The sequence below is a fragment of the Rissa tridactyla genome, chromosome 1 (assembly GCF_028500815.1).
Source record: "Rissa tridactyla isolate bRisTri1 chromosome 1, bRisTri1.patW.cur.20221130, whole genome shotgun sequence".
NCBI classification, from domain to species: domain Eukaryota; kingdom Metazoa; phylum Chordata; class Aves; order Charadriiformes; family Laridae; genus Rissa; species Rissa tridactyla.
In genome coordinates, this window is record NC_071466.1 from 180303788 (window position 1) to 180317047 (window position 13260).

At 39.2% G+C, this 13260-nt stretch overlaps 1 protein-coding gene across 2 annotated transcripts in view; it reads right to left on the bottom strand.

Moving 5' to 3' along the window:
* The window catches only part of FRS2 (fibroblast growth factor receptor substrate 2), a 58547-nt gene extending 45355 nt beyond the window's left edge, over positions 1 to 13192 (bottom strand). The window contains exon 1 of one of the 2 annotated variants that reach the window (XM_054206423.1): positions 13049 to 13192. The gene's annotated coding sequence lies outside the window, so the exon portion shown is untranslated. The remainder of the gene's footprint in view (positions 1 to 13048) is intronic. The other variant, XM_054206430.1, reaches the window with a different exon arrangement.
* Positions 13193 to 13260: the final 68 nt, after the last annotated feature.

Sequence of the window (13260 nt, forward strand, 5' to 3'; positions counted from 1 at the left end):
TCATACGGAAGTGTTTACAAATTTTCTTGGAAATAAAACTAAGTTCTGGGAAGTAGCAACCACCATCACCAAGGAGCCAGTGGATAAATTCACTATCCTCACAACGTGCCAGCCCCCCAACAAAATCCCTACCTCACTTCAGGAGACAAACACTGAACCACTCACGAATCGGCTGCTAAATTGCTGCAGTTCACATCATGGCCGCTTAAAGCAAGCAAACAAACAAAATACTGTCAGGCATACTGTAAACTGATTTAGAAATAATTTAATCATGCATGCACAAGATAATTGTGCAAAGCAAACTGTAGAAAAAAGTGCACTGCCTGCCCCAAGTTACGCTGTCACTATTCAGTTTGTAAAGAGATGGGATTTTAGCTCGGAGCAAAAGAAACTCAGCTTCTAGGTTTCTGAGATTTTTATGCAATTTCCATTCAACAATGGTTTTACTCTCATTAGTAGCATAAAAGCAATATATTCACAAATACAGATTTGAAACCCAAAGAAAGTTTAAATAAAGTTTGTTATTAGGGTTAGCCTATGAGTAACCCAACAAGTAGCTCTTAACTTACAAACTTTAACATCAAGCATTTTGGTGACAGTTTTAGTTAGATTTTATTTGTAACTCCAGACTTGCACTTCAAAAACAACACCCCCTTATTCTTTCTAGTTTTATGTTCTTTTTACATGCCCCTATGTAGTTACAAAATTTCCCATAACTACCCACCTCAAAATACTCCATTCATAATGAGAGGTAATCAATGATGTGACTTCACTGAAGTTGTGTTTGGTATTGAAATTAATTCATGGAAAGCCTTTACAATGAATGCAAACCAAGATTTCTCTCAAATCACAAACAGTCAGCCCAAAATATTTACTATTCGAAGTAATATGTAAAATACTTCTGCTGCTCACCATACACTGCTAGGCTTTATTATTCCATCATCTCAAGCATTCTTCTGTGATATTTCCTTGTTCATTCTGAAGTCAAGAATACAGAAGGCTTTCTGAAGCTACATTTCCTTGGTATAGCACACTTGAGAAATAACATTTCATGCAGAACAAACCTAAAATCTAACTACTTAAAAACCTCATTAATACAGTATTTCACTTATTCCTCCTTAGCTGACAAGGAGGTTTTTTATATTTCATTATACAAGAGTTTACATTCTTTTCAGCTCCTGGGTTATGTCCAATTTTTGACAATTTGAATGCTAGCATTTCTACAGACTAATGATGGAGCAGAACATAAAGCTGAAAGCACACAAGTGATGGAAGAGAGCTGAAGATTTTCTTTCTATAAAAGAATGAACACTAGCCTGTCCCTTCCCCATCCTACCCCCCACCAATAATTTTAGCTATTAATCAACAATAAAAGCTATGTTAACTTGCATATCTCCGTTAAAATCAAAAACAAAACCCACACACATCTAGGTCACACACTTTTATGTGGGGCACTGGAAGGCAACACGAAGAAATACAATCTGCCTATTCTAGACATTTTGACATCTAACAGCAGGATTAGAAAACAGGTCTTATTTAAATATGTTTATTTTCTGTAAAAAATTCTAGAACTGTACGCAATCAAGCACTACAGCAGTTCACAAAAAACTGCGTTGGACAATTTCAAAATAATTAGCTACTAAACGCATAGCATGCTGAAACGAATACTTAGGCTTTTGCACCAAAAAAGCTAAAAGTACATATTTCATGTACAATATGAAAACTTATGCTTATGATAGGACACTTCATAAGAATCCAATGCACCATCCTTAATGCACTTTATGAGTCAGCACCAGAGCCAATGAACCTAACAGTACCACTGCAACCAGTCATCTTACAGTCAATGCAAGAGCAGTTTGATGTATCACATAACAACTGGTTAATATCACTCTACTTGGTAACATAAAGTATCTCATGGCAGTCAACATTTAATCATTTTATTGAGCTTTCCCTAGAGTACAACAATAAGTACTTCCGTCTGTCCTCAAAGCCTCAGCTGAATAGGTTTCCTCATCTTCAGACATCTTCCTACTCCAAACTGTCCTTCCTAAGGAGAGCTTATAACCAGTAAATTCTAAACTGACCAGCATACGCTTAAGTTGAACCTTATTCTTCCAACATATCTCGCTAAGTTTTGTCACATATAGTTCAATGAGAAGTCAAAACAATAAGCAAAATCTTACATGAATCAAGATCTAAATAAATAAAGAGCTGCTCAAAATTGTGCTCCAATTTACTTATCAATAGATAAGAGTATAGGAAAGTATCATAACATAAAACTTAATTTAACTTATGCCCTTCAGGAGGTGAGACAGGACAGGTTTAGTATAAATAACTATTGATTTATTTTAACATCAGCAGTGAAGAATTCGCAGAAAAATGCTGAACTGATACGGTATTGGCACAATCAAACCTTCAGAAAGGCAGGGTGGTGGTTTTTTTTTAATTTCACACTACTGGCAATGTTAAGCTACTTTTTACTTTGATATGGAACTATTTAAAAAACATACCATTTTATATTAGTAAGTTACATCCATTTAACAAATAGAATTCTATACTACAGCTGACGTAAGAAATACAAACTCTTCAAGAGAAGTAAATTTAAACTTAGCAGACAAACATGAAGCTGTGCTCTACAGGACCACTTTATAGGGACTTAACAGGGAACCCTGAAGCAGGGAGAAATAAATATTTATTAAGCAAATGTACTGACACCTAGGGACTAAAGTCATAGTAGAAGAAAACACGTTTGTGAAGATCAGATGATCTACATTCACTGTAGGCACAGAAAATCCAAGACAGATAACTTGAACTTTAAATTTTGAAGGGCAATTTGTTGCCCTTTACTAGTAGAAACATTTCGAGACCCTAAGTGGCCATAAGTATCTTAAAATAACAGTAATAATATACACTTAAACCCAAAGAATCTTACAGATACTAGAAGCTTATCTAAGTTTCTGGTATTTGTTGTACCTCTGAGACAAAACACACATTGCTCTAGAATTAAAGACCCAGAGGACAAGCTGGAAATGCTCTCCCTACCTCTGTTATCAGAAAAACTTCTGGAACTTCGGGAAAGGGGATGTAAGCACTGGATAAGAAAGGCTCACCCACCCACCTGTCTACCAAAAAAGGGAGGAGGAGGGAAGAAAAAAAATAAAAAAAGAAAATAGTTTGTCTGAAGCCTATGTAGCACATTCCCTTTTTCCCTTCTTGTATACATTCTTTTCTAGTCCAGCAATTTTTAGGAATGGAGCACTCCCTGGAGTTGCAGGATTGACCGATCAGCACGTATTACTCAGAATTTCTCTAAATATAGGCACAACAATGTTATCATAATAATACTAAATAAATACCACAAAGTTCAAGTTTAGAGAACAAATTATTGGATAATATTGTATTTCACATTAGCTTGTTCATAACTTTTTAAGAACTAAAATGTCTTAACCAAACGCCTTTCAATAAGAAAGATTATCATAATGGTATCCTTCCCAGCAAAATTGCAAGTACAGAGGAAGCGCTCTCGGGAACTGAATACTATCACCTAAAACTTACACAGTAAATGAAGAAAGAGACAGCTATCAGAAAGATAAGAAAGCAGGCTTTCACATTCTCTCAGAGCATCCAAACGTTTCCCAATTAAATGCTTTTAGGAACCTTAAATTAGGGGTCAATTATTTAAGAATACCTCCAGTCTAGCTGCATAAATACTGTATAGACCTATACAAAACATCCAGCTAACTTTAGCATTAACATTTGTACACTTGCAAGAATTAACACTAAAACTACCACTGCCCTAGTCCTTTTATATTTAGGGCAATACAAATTGATGAGTAGCACATACATGCACTCAACTTCAAGGCATGAAAGTCTACTCAGTAGATTTTAAGAGAATGAAACACAAGGCAGCTGCTATGACCCAGAAGAGATTCACAACAATTTAACTCTACTATCCTAAAATATTTTCAAGGCAGGTATAGCAAGCTGTATGTTAAAATTTGTTATTTTAGCTATTATAATTGTTTTACTTTTTCATTGTTTCACCAGCCAAAAACATTCAAATAATGAGGAGTCCCTAAAGTTTAACTTTATTAAAAAAAAAAAAAAAAACACAAATACAACCAAACCACACACCAGAACATCACAAACAAAAACCAAAACACAAGCCACAAAAATCTTGTGACCCATAGTTTCATGAAACATGAAAACAAAATATTTAAGAGTCACTTGGCTTTCCTTATTAAAAAAAAAAAATATATTACCTCTGTTAATCTTAGCTTTAGTTCTGTAATAAGTCAAGTATAGGACACAGCACTTAATACTTTTATTGCCAGTTTAATTCAATTTGTATATCATTTAAATAAAAGCTGCAGATTACATCTGATTTGCCACACCAAAGAAACCTGCCAAGTGTAGAAAAAAAGTATTTACTAACTGAAATCACATACGATAATAAAAGTCCACAAAATCTGACATTGTACTCTCACGACAGAGTTTAAAGCATGCCAGTAGCACACTCTGCTTACTCCAAAGTAAAAAGTATAGTCATCAGACAAGTGAACCAGATTTGGAAAATATACAGCAACATACGTTTCACCAGTCTCTAAGAAAAGATCTAAAGGTAACATGCATCCCTGTCAACTTTGGTAAATAAAAATATAGTTCATCTATATAAGCAGAGAGAAAACAGGATACTCTAAGACCCGTGAAGAAAAGTCAGAGGTGCAATCGTCTTCTCTTGCAGTAGCATTAACATATATAACATACAATTATACTCAAAAGTGAAGAATATGACACAAAACATAAGTAAAGATGGGGGGGGGCGGGGCAGGGGGAATAGATAGATTTGAGCTCCAAGACTAGCAAGGAAAAAGAATACTATGACGCGGAACTACAAGATGCGGGTTTTCAAATTCAAAGACAATGAGCTTTAGCTTGATGAGGAAAACTAACAGACAGACTACTGAAAAATTGCACCATCTGTATTTTAAACATTTTGCATTTTAAACAGGTTGCAGAGATAGGAATATCAGGAGAAGAGGGAGGAGGTACTTGAACTACTCCAGATGACAGATACAGGCCTAAATTTCCTTTGTAAAGACAGAAAAAGAAAACGTGGTCTTGAAAATGTTGTTTGGACAAGGAAGGAGGAGGATATGAATAAAGCATGACTGTGGATTCAAGGAGAAGAGGAAAAAAAGAGGGCTACTCCCAAACAACTGCCCTGGGCAAGAGAGGATTATATCGCTGTCAGCAGCATCGCAAACAGCAACCAAACGAGTTAAATTTGGGAGAGATGATAATGAGCTCTGAGACATTCAAAATGTTTATGATAATAAGAAACACTGCAAGGAAATGCAGGACTGAATGAAGGCACATAGAGCCACAAAACTCTACAAAAGAAATGCAGTAACCTAAATAAAGGCCATAGCATGCAAGATTTTTATGAATGCTCTACACCTTGGGATTAGTGGGAAGAGGGTACAAAAGAAGGAAGATGCTTGCAGCAAGCTGTACCACGGATGTTGAATAGGGACAAGGTTGGGACAGCCAGGCAAGTTTCCCTACGTCGCGTCTCCTCTTACATCCACAAAGCTAAAGCAGCTTAGCTATACACTTTACACAAAGCGCAACTACGCTTTGAAAATGTAAATAATTTTTTTCTTTTTATTATTGTACCACCTGACAGATGCATAATAACAAGTACTTTCAATTACAATTATTGTGGTGATTCAAAAGCAATAATATATTTTATTTAAAATAAAATTGGTAATCTAATTACATGCTTCAATCAGTGTACTGAAAAATACAGACAACTACAAAGAAAGGAGTATTACACCCTCTACTTCTAATGGTTGTCTGAAAAGGCTAAACTTGTTGAGTGACATCAAGGGGGGGGAAAAAAGTCCCTTATGTTCCAGTAAGATTTTTTTTAAAAGAAAAATAACAACAACTGTGCTTTAAAGGAGTAATTCAAAGAGATATTTTTTTTTTTTAAACATAAATACAACGAAGTCTAAGATGTCGGAAGAATCTTAACATACTTCCCTGAAGAAGTAGCCCTCCCTGTGTTTGCTTGGTATCTTAATTTGCCTTTGGTTTCAAAACTCTAGGCTTGCCAAGAGCTATTCCTTTCAAAACCTCAGGAATTCCATTACTAGTTTTAAGCTAAATTAAAGGAAAATAGAAGCATTCAACGCATGGCAAAAGTATGCACAAAGTGTTTGTTGATACTCATAAATAGACTGAAAAATTTAGACATGTCTGAAGGATAACTGCTGCACAGTCAGCTCTGTTTTGCTCTGCTGCGCAGCTAAGCAAAAAGCTACTGCTGTCGTTTCAGAAAAGCTCAGCATAAGATACATTGCTACCAAGATCGAACACAGCACTAGAATGTTCATTTTTCCCTTTAAGTTTATACATAAACCAAAGTTTGCATTTCTGCGGGGGCGGGGGGGGGGGGACGGGGACGGTGGTGGAAATAGTGGGAGTTTCCCCTTTAAAGCTACTGCTTCAACATCTGCATTTGGGAAAAAGATGCCACAGTGTCCTAAGGCATGGCAAAACCAGCCGACTCTCCACCCTGTCAAACGTCTTGCAATCCATGAAATAAAGACATTCCATCTCAGAAATACATCTAATATTGTGCTGATGAGTATCTTTCCAATGTTCACATAATAGGTCCCTTCCAACTTGCGGTATTCTGGTTCTATGATTCTAAACAAGCAGTATTAGTACAGTCACTTTTACTGACTAAATTATGGTAAGAATGAAATGCCCCCACCTGCATATTGTGCCAGGTGTCATACCAACGCACAAGAAGATAATAACCCTATGCAAAGCATTTAAGAAAATTTGCTTGAAAGACAAATGCTTCATTTGTGTCAAGGTGAGTAATCCCAGCAGATAAGAACTACTACACAGTTTAACTTCTTTGGCAGCAGCCACAGGAAAACAGTAGAAATATCAACACACCAGTTTAAACTGCAGCTCCAGTGAGAGACAGATCAAAGTTCTGTATCTTCCATCAGAAACACGGAATCCAGGTACCGGCATACGGAATAGAGAGTCTATTTTACCCTTGAAAAGGCAGGAAATTAAAGCAACTTTTCACCATTGAGTCAGCACACAGTAACGAATCAGTGGTTTACAGTAACCATCACCACTGTATGAATGACAGCAGTAGCTTCTCAACCCTGCCAGGACAAAAATCATTATGAAGAAAAGCCAAGGGAAAGAAGTCAGTTCTTCAGACTAAAAACACGGTGCCCCAGTCTCTCCTGAGTTTGGAGTACAGTCCAGGAAAACTACCTCTATCACTATCTCAGATATGCCCTATAGTTCTCAGCTTTTATTACAAGCACAGACAATTCATACAGTATTTCTGAATCACATTTTCCTCAACAGAAAAGTAACAGAGACATGTAGAAGAAAAAGATGAATAGCAAGAAATACTTGAGTACCTTTGCCATAAGATACACACTTATCATAAACAAGGGAAAAAGAAAAAGGGTAAACTAAACCCTACATTTGGGATCTTTTTTCAAAATCCCAGTTCAAAAACATACCAACACAGAGGTGTTTCTACCAACAGCCAATACTGAAACTGAACCTTTACATAAAATAAACAAACAAACAAAAAACCAGCCCAATAAAAGTCCTGTGAAGAGAAGTGGCAGGTCTAGTAACTGGTTGATTCTGGAAGTTGAAGTAAATAAAGGTGGCCTTCCAGCATGGGCAGCTATGATAGCAATGACATGCAACACAACGATTTTGCACTCGCAATAATTCAGAGGAACACACTGTCTAACAGTATTACTTTGTTGACTAAGATTCAGGCAAAAAGTTTAGGGATTATCCAGGACCACCTGAGAAGTCAGTGACAGATTAAGTACAGTTCATGCGACAAGAAGCTTCTCATCTCACTACCCCACATATGGATGTGAAAGCATTTTAGAAGAACAAATGACATGAAATTAAAGTACTCTAAGACAACAGGAGTAAACAGTCAGTAATGACAACGCCATTTCCACTAATTAGAAAAGAATGCATATACTCAGTCCCAAACATGCAATAATCATGAAATTTTATTGTATAAACATCAGAAATAAGTTATTAGTTCTTTTTATTGAAGCCAAGGGATAACTATTTCTGTTGTCATTTCAAGCTTGAGGGAAAGACTGAAATTCTGGAGAATCACATGGCTCCAGGAAAAAGGGCCTCAATAAAGAGGGAGCTAAATTGGTTGTCATGATTGTTGCCACCCTGCCAGAAGCAGTGAAGAGGAAACTTTGAAGAGTATGCTACACTTGGAGAATACATAACATATACACACACATCTATATGCATACATACTTACATGAGAAAACACTATGCACCATTTTATCACCAGTTCAAGTCCAAAAAGAATGTTCACATCTAACACTGATTAAATAGAAGGACCAACAAGAAAAAATGATGCTTAAGAACAGAAAATTCAGTCTGTTATATTAGGGGTGCTGGTTTACAACTTACACACAACTAAAATACCATCTGCATACGCTGCGCAAAATTACACATCTCTGGACAGCAGTTTGCAGCCAACAGCTTCTCAAATAGCTTTGATGTAAAATTATGTTATTCAGTAGCAAACAAAAATGAAACCCATTACATTCGTTTCAGAAAACGTCACTGAAAAGCTGCAGATAGGTCATCTCTTCCAGCAGTAGCTACTGCCCAGAGTTACTCATCGCCACCCAGCAAAGAGAGGTTACCACCCATACAGACTTGCGACAGAGTGAACCGTGTAAGAGCACACTAATCCACTTCAAGAAAGACTAATCAAGGTAACTGACCAGTGAAGGTAGATTGAGTCCATTTAGCTGCTGATTATGCCTAAAGCACATAATGCTGCATACAGCTTCCTTGGTGGAAGGGATCATTAAGCATGGTAATCTATGGCACATCAGTAGAGACAAATGGCTGGGGGACACAGTATCTACAATTTTCACAGATGTTTGGAGGGGGGGGAAATCGATGCCTATCCATATTGTGAAACATTAGAGTACAACTTCTGTGATAGCCTGAAAGCCTTAAGATAGATTTTGAAAACCGCTAACCATTAAATAGTTACTTAAGAAGAAAAGTCGCACACTGCCTCCTAGGAAACTGTCTGAAGTTATAATATATGTCTTAGGTAAGCCTCATAATTTTCATACGTTTGGTCACTTGGTTTTTTTAATCTACTTATTACTGCATAATACCTCACAGTTTTCTTAGTGGACACTGTGATCACTATCTTTTCTGAATTTAGTCTTTTAAATTTAAAAACTCAATATACATGCTGAACAAATTCATTGTTTCATGAATTTGACGGATGAACAGCAGTTATAAACATGAGCATATTTTTTCCCATTAAGTACCGCTAAATGAAACAGTAGGTACCAAATAAAAATACTAAAAAAAATTAGTTAGTATACAAAAGCCAGATTCTTCCCTCAAAATCCCTTCAAAGAACATAATGAAATCAGAGACACACTGCCATGGATTAAGGGGTCTTAGGTGTAAAATATGCCCACGAACCATGACTGAACAATGTCTTCAAATCCTTGATGCCATATGAGCTTAACCTCACTGAACGGGCCACTACCGAACATACTTTAAACTGGCATAATGTGTCACTGTCACCAAAAGAAACAGACACACCCTGCTCCCCTTACTGCTTGCTTCCACCCCCATCTTTGCGCCAGCACAAATGTTTGTGCAGCAAACTGATCCAGCTTAAACCTAACCCTCCCCTCCCTGCCCCTCCCCCCGAGTCAGTTCAAACCTCAACCCAGTTCACCACATAACCATACAAGTATTTGCCTGCACAAAGGAGGAAGCAGCAGAGCGGGGTGGAAACAAACAGGACCATGTTTTTCAGTGGTGGAGCTGGTCCATGCCAGCTGTATGCCTGTGCAAAGCACTGGGTCGCAGGCTGGGGTCCCCTAACATCAGACTCAGCCGTGCAGGTCACTCTTCCCCTCCCTCTCCTCGCATCCCACCTCTTTGCTCACACAGCCACTGGCAGGTAGGGAACTGCTGGGTGAGTCAGTGCAGGCGCTGAGTCTTTTAAAAAACTAACTCAAAAAAAAAAAAAAAAAAAAAAAAAGTTGCTAGTTTTCAGCCAGTTCAGCCTCCTGAACCAGCTCCCAGTGCCATCCTTACCGACAAAAGGAAGAAAGAGGAGGAAGAAGGCTGAGAAGACAGAAGGTCCAATTTTGATCAGCTTGTGATGCTGTGGAAACACACTTGTACACCACCACATTTTAAATTTATACTTGCCAGAGCAGCTGAACATGATTATTTTAATTAATTTGTTCCTAAGATTAAGTCTTGTCCCGATTTTTTCCAGAAACCTAAGCAGCCATAGCCTACTTGGGCACAAGCAGCAGGAAGTGAGGCTGGAAGTTCACTACATTAACCAATTTCACTCTTTGTGTTTAATAAAATGAAGATAGAGCATTAGTTACTCTACCTTAATGATACTTTCACCAGATATTCTTCTAAACATCACTGATTAAATCACCTCAGATATTTGCATAGAAAGAACATACACGTAATAAAACCAATGCAGTCATGTTAAGTATTTTCTTAACTGTAGTCTAGTATTTACATGGAATTTAAACAATGGTTCAGGTGATTAAAGTGGTCTTGCAAACCGCTCTGCTCAGGAGTAAATTTCATCCATGATTCAAAAAGTTGCTTTGCTTAAACTAGAACACCCAATGGTCACAGAAGCAAACAAAATTCATTTCAACGAGTTCAGAATCAGACCCACAATAAACATGGATATAGCTAGTTTCAAGCTAATTTTTGAAAAGTATTGTACGTAGGAGTACAGACAGACTGTTAGCAATAATCTTGCTAACTTCCAAGCAATAGAATTTATTACCAGATTGTTATATTTAGCAGGAAATTATTTCCATGGCAAGTAAATATATTTGTTTATATATCTTGTTAACAAAGAAAAGAAACATCATATCAATTCAAAAGACAAAACATACCAACATTACAGTTCAAGAACTGTGTAACTGAAGTGCAGAATAAAAATTCATTTATCCACAAACCAGTCTTCCCAAGTGCCATATATATTTTTCCAGTTTATGAAACTTTTCTTACAAAGATAGACTCTTCCACAAATTACCACCTGCCCATTGCAACAATTTACAACAACAGTTCTTTCTTTAACAGAAATTTCTTGTATGATGAAAAAGTGTTCCAAACTAATCTGCCTGTAAGAATGACACAGAAATGAGCACAGTTTGAGTACAACTCACCACCAACATTTAAGACAAGAAACTCAACTGGGAAGCGAGCAAAACCCTGGAAAGCCACTTGCCCAGATATACATGCAACCGATGGCACGACGTTTCAACAAGCATTTTCAAAGCGTTCTTGACACCGAGGCAAATAAAGTCAAGGAATCTCAGTCAAAGAATAACGTTCTTAATCACTTTCCATTTGGAATGGAATTAATGGGTTTGGGACTTGAACTGGTGATTTATACTGATATATGCTTCTTTTTAAGCAGGCACAGACAGATGTGCTTTTCAAATCCACTTGCTAATTGAGGAGAACAGACAAACAGTTATGCGGACTTTAACAAGAAAATAGGATGCTTATTGGATTTGAACCCATGTGTCTTAATACCAAATCACTTTTAATACAGCGATAAATCTTAAAAAAAATAATTTTTCATTCCCCTAAATACAAATATGGTGTAGAGCTAGCAGAGCAGCTGTAATGACAGATTCCTAGTATAGAATTACTGCTAACATTAACACCATTAAAGAAAGATAACAAATACTTATTCAGAAAACTTTTTTCTCATTACACTAAACATCACTTTGTTGCTATTTAAGTAAAAAAAAGAAAAAACCTAAAAAAAAAAGCTAAAAAATTTCAAAGACTATTCAAAAAAAGTCACAAATAAAAAACTTGTTTAAAATATTACTAAAATCAAACAATGGTTGGCAACTTTTTCAACACTTACTAGAATCAACCCTCGTTTCTACAGTATGTCTTCACTGCAATAACAGTACTATTTTCAACTCACAGTCCAACAACACTCCTAGTAATTTCTAATTGTGATTATCACTTCTTATGAAGTGAATAAGATGCAGTGTCCAGGAAGATGAGAAAACGCTCTTTCATTTTCCAGAAAAATCAAGTTTAGATAGAGAACAGAGTCAAACAAGTAGCGAGACACCTTTTGACCTTTGCGACTCTTCAGATCTATGCGTGCTACCTTCGCATCTATGGATACGTCAGAGGAAGGGGAGTTTAAAATGACGGGCATGTGAGTTAGGTGTCATTTTCATTCATACACACAGCACCACTTCGGAAAGCCCACAGGACGCCCATCCCCCCGGGAGGCTCTGCCTGCTGACCCTAACCCACTGACCCGACAGACTTCTCCATTAGTCCCAGGGCTCACACCTCGGAAGCCCCTGGACTTGCCCGGCGACGTGGAACAGAAAACGCACTTGCCTTGAGAGGCATGTGACAGAGGCCGCTGACCCAGAGGAAGATGCGACCGCTTGACAGGTCACCCCAGCCGAGGAGACCAAGCTATCGGACACACCGAGCACCCAACAGGCAGCCGGGACCCAGACCCGCCTCCGCCAAACCCACCGCCGGGCCAACTTTAACGGCTCCTCTTTTGTTTTTAAAGTCACGCTCCGCTCACCGCCCCCAGCTCCCCGCTCACCCCCCCGCGCCACAACCCCGCAGCACGGCGGTGAGCCCCCACACAAACAACCCCGGGCCGCCTCCGGCGCCCCCGCCCCAGCCGCCCCCACAGCGAGCCCCCGCACCCCGGACGGAGCTCCTACCGCAGGGCACGTCCCAGCCGGGCTCCCACGGGAAGAGGAGAGACACGGGGCTGCTCCCGCCCACGGGCGAGCCGGGCCCAGCCCCGGGAGCCTCCGCTGCCGCCCCCCTCCCAGCGGAGCCGGCCGGGCACCCCCGCGAGAAGGAGCCGGGGTGGGGTATGGGGATGGGGGGGGGAAGGACCAGCACCCACCTCCGCCATGAGCCCCGCGCTGGCCGCCGCGCCGAGCCGGCCGGGCCGCCGGTGAGGGGCGAGACGGCGGCCCCCGCGTCGCGCGGCGGGGTAACGGCTGCGCCTCCCGATAGCGGCAACGACAGGGCCTCGCTCTGGGCCGGACTCTGCCCGCGACAACTTCCGGGGCACGGGGCGAACGGCTTCCGGAGGCAGCAGCCAAGGGGGCGGTG